We start from the raw sequence: 6,569 nt of genomic DNA, 5'->3' as shown, positions 1-6,569 counted from the left end.
GAGTGACATTGTAGAAAAATTGCCATTGGTTTTAGCCATGTGGTCAAATCCTATTTAGTCATAAGACTTATTGATGAGATTAGAAACTTTGCCATGGTTTTTTACCATATGGTTTTTAAAGGCTAGTTAAATAGAGGATGTGGTTTATTGTGATATGAGATTCACATCATCTCAACAAATGTGGCTATGTAGCAAATCCCATAGATATCAACATAAGGTAATATGAAAAACGCTTGAAAGGTGGAGATTTGACCTCATGGTGAAACTTACAAGATATCTATATTTTTATAAACTGCTTTTAACCATATGGCCAAATCTAGTTTCATAACCATCTAAAGAAAGTGGTGCATTTATTGCAACATGTTGTGAAATTGGATTTGACTATATAGCCAAATATTGTTTTATATTGGAATGAAAAAAGTGGTCTCATGGTTTGCAAGATGTATGAGATTAGATTTGATCATATGGCTTAATGAAACAAGAATGGAGATTCTTGGATGCCACCATTGATAACAAAATGAAAGATTTGACCATATGTCCAATTTTTATTCTATATTGGAATGGGCAAAGTGGCTAATTTGTGGTAAAATAATATGATATTTATATATAACCATATAGATAGAAAGTTATGGAAATTTTTCTTACAATATAAGACGTAATTTTTATTGTATAGAAAAATCATATTGAATATTCGTAAGTATTGTATGGCCATATGCTTATTGTAAAATCATGAATAATATAATGATCAAATCTTACGGAAATGCTTTTATCATAAAAATATAGTACAATAAAGAGTGCTATATAGTAAAGTATAATACGATGCATAAAAACTTGATAAAATACTCTAATATTATTGGAGGATACAAGAAATATAAGGCTAGATTTAGCCTTGAGGCGAAACCTTAAGATATATAACATCACACAATAGAAAGAAAGGTTAGTATTTTGAAAGCACTCATTAATGAAAGCATTGCACAAACCATTTATTCCATATTCACATCCAAGAGAGTTTTTTCAACATTACACAAATCATATATTTCATATTCACGGCAAAGAGAGTATTTTCAACAATGCAAAAAATCATGTTTTTCATATTTACAGCAAAGAAGCTATCATTTGCAAGGTAGTGAGCATAAAAAAAGATAAGCACTCCAAGAGATCAATCAAGCAATCAAGAAGAAGAAGAAGACATTGAATTTTCAAGAGAAAGTGCCTAATCTCATTGTTACAGAAATAAAGCTTACATGTAATTTTCATGCATGATTCTTATTTAGATAATGCTTGTAGTGTTTAATCTTAATATTATTCTATACTAATCATATGACAGAGTAGTAGTGTGATTTGTAGTAATTGTATGGATTGAATTGATCAAGAGAGAGTATGCATTACTAGAGATTAGAAATGAAGTGAAGAATCACTAGCAGCAAAACAGTGTAGTTTAACTCAAAATTAGAAATAAAGTAGGGAAGAGTTTAAAACCTATTGTAGTTAGTAGAAGTAAGCAATCTGTGCCAACGTAACAAAAATCACCCGTGAAGTAGAGTAGACATTTTGTGGACTAGTGAACATTTATTGGCCTATAGAATCGCTAAACCCTTGTAGCAAGATTTTTTATTTGAAGATGCATGTAGTTTTGATCACAATACCCAAATTTGAATCAAAATTTGCACTGCACAATCTGTTTCAGTCGAGAAAATGAAACAGTGGAGAGTACTCAGAGAAGAGCAGGGGGACAGAACTGCCAAAGATTAGGGCCGCAAAACTTAGAGTAGGAGAGGGGCGATATGAGTAGAGATAAAAACACAAAGGATTAGGGATGCAAGACACCTGCAACTGTAAAAATGCAATAGAGAAAACACTCAGGTTAGAGAGTTGTGTGGAAGAGGGAGGGAGGGAAAGATCAACTCATTTTGAAAAACATTATGACTAGTTGTAAAGAATGACCTCGTGAAAAGGGCGGGGCCTTGTCCCCCGCACCCCTTGTAGGGGCGTTGCCCCCAAACTCCTACTTCAAAATCCTCAATGATATTACACATTACATATTAGACACATTAAATATACATAATTTTACAAAATATTATTTAATATATTTTAAGTATATTTATTAATTATTAATAAAATTAAAGTAAAAATATATTTTAAATATATTTTGATACTATATTCCATAATATGCATATAGTATGATATATTAATATAATATGATTTAGACTAAAATAGTATAACTTAAAAATAAAATGTGATGTGATACATTTTACTATTATGAACAAGTAGGTACTATAAGATGTATAAATATTTAACCATGATACAAATTATCTTTCCTTCTCAAATAGTTTCTAATTGATGGTGAAAATTTCCTCAAACTTTATAACTTCATGTCATATTATGCAAGTTGTTTTTTGCAAAGTCTATGAGAACAATATGCACATTGCACTAATTAAATGTCCAATTCTCAATCAATACATGAATTTATATCCGTATTCCTAGACATAATAATATTATTAGATAATCATATTTTAACTTACCCAATTGTAAATACAAAAAATAGTAGAACTGAATGTGTTTCTAGAAAAATTGAACATAATTTAATTTGGTTTATCTAGAAACTCATATGTAGCCTCAATATCTAATTTGAATAAATTTATAAGTAGTAATATAAAAAATTACATAACAAGTCTAATATAGTAACATGTCATATCAAAAAAGAAAATGGTTTGTCAATTTTATAAGATCCAATGTTAAAACATAAATTTCATGTTAAGTCACATGACCTTTGAGAATTCCTTTTTTATTTGAACATTAGAAAACCTTCATTTTATAAAAGAACTATTGTCCAAACTATATATTCCAAAACAATATAAGTTTATGCAAAGACTTTTTGATTATTCTATTGTGACTAATCAAAATCAATTGAATCAATTGCTACATATTTTCTTGGCTTGCATAATTACAATGAAACTTCCAAAAAGTAATTCTAATGAAATAGAAGGAAAGCTAGCATACTTTAGTATTTTTGCAAACAACTATTAGTATCACACTATTAGTCAATGTCGTAACACACAAAAGAAATATGTACATATGCATGCATGTGTGAGTATGTGCTACTAACAAACATGTATAGATACAACAAAAACTCAAAATGACATTCGAAAGTAATATAATATATAACAACATAAGTAAAGTCATAAGTTTTGGTAGTTAAAATTTAAATAAAAACTGCAATGCACAAATATATGAAAAATAAATACTCTTAGTCCATAGACTTATTCAATCAATATCTGAAATAAAGATATTCCATATATGGAAGATTTTTGGGGTGTCACACCACCCCAAAACATTACTACTATAAAAAAGAATCTCCATTGAAAAGAGCTTATGTTTTGATTATTTCACCCCAGAGAATCTCTCATCGAATATATTTTTTTCTAGTTGCCACCCTTTTCCCATACACACACACACACGCACTCTCTCTCTCTCTCTCTCTCTCTCTCTCTCTCTCTCTCTCTCTCTCTCTCATGTGCGTCAGCTTGCTATATATAAGTATGTCACGACTCACCATCGTGAGATTTTTGTCCATCCATCGGCAATCCTCCATTCGTTTATTAATCTCTCTCTCTCTCTCTCTCTCTCTCTCTCTTTTATGTGCGTCAGGTTCCGCACACCTATCAGCGGAAAATACCAAGGATATTATCCAGTATAGCCACCCGCTTACTCCTCCACCACTAATAGCCCATGAAGATGGTGTCTACTAGTAAAAGCAGTATACTTGCGACTCGCGAGGAGAAGGTCGAGACTCTGCAGTCTTAGCCACCTTATGCTGACTGCCGCAATACTAATTATGATACAGTGCGCCTGCAATAGTAACAGCCACATGACCGTAGTACAGTTAGTGAGGGCCTCCGACGCGGATCCGCTCCAAGACTACTGCGTGGCCAACCTGTCGCCGCGCCTCGGCGTGAATGGGTATCCGTGCAAGGAGGCGGGGAATGTGACGGAGGAGGATTTCGTGTTCCACGGCCTGACTCGAGCAGCCAATGCGAGCGCGAGCCCGGTGCTGGCAGATGCTACGTTTGGGTTAGTGGAGCAGTTTCCGGTTGTGAACACGCTCGGGCTAGGGATGGCGCGCCTGGACTTCGCGGTGGGCGGGGCGATCGTGCTCCACACGCACCCCAGGGCCAGCGAGATCATCTTCGTGCTGTCCGGTAGGCTCTACTGCGCCTTCCTGGACACCTCTAACAACCTCTTCGCCAAGGTTCTCAACCCGGGCGACGTCATGATCTTCCCACACGGCCTTCTGCACTTCCACCTCAACGTCGGCTCCCACCCCACCACCGCGATCGTCCCCCTCAACAGCCAATAGCCGAGCTTCCAGCTGGTGGCCAGCTCCCTGTTCACGCCCAACATCCCCAACGCTGTCCTCCGCAAGACCTTCTTCCTCGACGACGCCACGCTCGACTCCATCAAGGCCACCTTCCAAGGCACCAACCAACTTACTGTTATAGTGCCACAATAAGCTTTTATTCAAGCCCTACGTAGAGAGTTCCAAACAACCTAGGAAATTTTCCCATTAATCCCTATATATAACTAGGGATTTCAATTTCCTATATATGATGACAAGGAATCATAGAATTACTTATATATACCTAGGAAATGTAATTTCATATATGCAAATGTAAGCAAAGATTCTATAATTCCCTATATATACCTAGGAAATGTAATTTCCTATATGCAAATGTAGGCAAGGATAATTGTAGGCCCATGGAGAGAGTTACCTACATTCTCAAAGAACTTCTTATGTAGGGAAATTTTGGAAAATTGAAGATTTGATTTAGATATCATGGAAATAATAAAGTTTTGGTTGGTAATATAGCATATAGCACTATGTTAAAACTAGCTTTCGCAAATGCTAATGTAGGGTTTATGTTGAGCTATCTCATTTTGCAAATATGTTGCTAAAGGTGCTCTAAGTGGACCTTCATATACATTAGAGGAAAAAAGAGCATGACTTCAAGGTTGCATGTTTTTCATTATTTTCTTCAAACTCCATGGAAGTACAATTATCCTAAATATTTTCTATTTTGCAAATGTATATTCACAGCCACCTCTAAAGTCTACTTTTATCTTGCTCATACCTTGAACATGCACTAGAGTCTAATTAACTCTCTTAGTATGGGTGACAATTTTTAGATGATTTGTTGTACTAGCTAGATATCATTTTGTATTGGAGGAATAGTGCAATTACACAAGCACAACCCTTTCCAATTACCAGAAGGTGAGAAGTGTCCCTTTGCTAGACCATGTTCGTATCAAAATGACTAAAAAAGACATAGTCTAGGTGTGATAAAACCCCCTAAAATGAATTATCTGAACAATATAAGAAGTAGTAAATCAATCTCTAACAAGAATAAAGCCTGAAAGACATGCAGAAGTCTTCAAACTTCTCTCAAAAGAGCCTTGATAAAAAGATATTTCTCATTGTTATATGTTGTAGGTATGTAAGTCAAGGCTATCTCCCACGCATGTAGCATCTCATTGATATGTACCTCGATATGCTTAGTATGTGCATAATATTTCTATACAATCAACAAACAAATATGGTCATCACTATAGGTAATGACAAGAGATGATAATCTAACACCAAGATTTGCCAAAAGACATTGTAGCCCACAACTTTGCAATAGCTATAAAAGCTTCCCTATACCAAGCCTCACAACATGTAGCAACTATGGGGTGCTTCTTGTTGAACCAGATCAAGCATAATATCGTTGCCATTGCCTAGTGTCATAACATACTATGTAGTCGCTATATCAAAGCAAATATGCATGATACATGAAATACATGCTTCATTGCTTGCAAATATTACATATTTGGTTTATGTGTGGCTCTTTCTCCTCAACCAACTAAGAACGTATTGTATACCAATACAATGTGGCATAAATAAATTAGGCAACTCACCAATTGCTACTATAGATTGGCATGAAAGTGTCAAAACTAGCTTACAATCGTCAAAGGGAAAAAGGCATGTAAAAGCTATCCAATGTAGTTGAAGTAACCCACCTAATGTCCCTCTAACATGAGAAATCTAATAAAAACATCGTCTTAGATACTACTTTGAAAGGAAACACACATATGAGTGAGAAAGAAAGAAGAAAAAGGAAAGATGCATTAATATATATTGAGGCCAAAGTCGACCAATGAGACATAACCATGATGTATAATGATGATTGTGACTAAACATCAAAGTGTTATACATTAAACTATGATGAGTAATGGCAATATACATTGCAAAGGGAGGCTAAACTGGTATACATGAAAGGATATTGGGGGTACAATAGAGGGATAATTTGGAGGAGGGGATGATATGTGGAGTTGTATAGCGAGAGGAGATATATGTGGAGTTGTATACAACTAGCTGTGTAGCTAGGTATGAATATATAATAATCCCTAGTTTGACCTAATTAAAATCAGTGTCACATGGAGAAAGATTATTTCTAGCTAAAAGGTAGAAGTGTCCATCCATATGCTAGAGCCTATTGACAATAACACAACTGGAAGGGACAAATGCTAGGTGG

General features: G+C 35.0%; 1 pseudogene; it reads left to right on the top strand.

The window, feature by feature from the left end:
• Nucleotides 1–3,835: 3,835 nt before the first annotated feature.
• LOC148037146 (germin-like protein subfamily 2 member 3 pseudogene) lies at nt 3,836–4,357 on the top strand (annotated as a pseudogene).
• Nucleotides 4,358–6,569: the final 2,212 nt, after the last annotated feature.

Source organism: Lygodium microphyllum, chromosome 4 (assembly GCF_053477565.2).
Source record: "Lygodium microphyllum isolate KBCC chromosome 4, Lygodium_microphyllum_v1.1.10, whole genome shotgun sequence".
NCBI lineage: Eukaryota > Viridiplantae > Streptophyta > Polypodiopsida > Schizaeales > Lygodiaceae > Lygodium > Lygodium microphyllum.
Note: the sequence above shows the minus strand (reverse complement) of the source record. Positions and strands in the feature narration are given on the sequence as shown.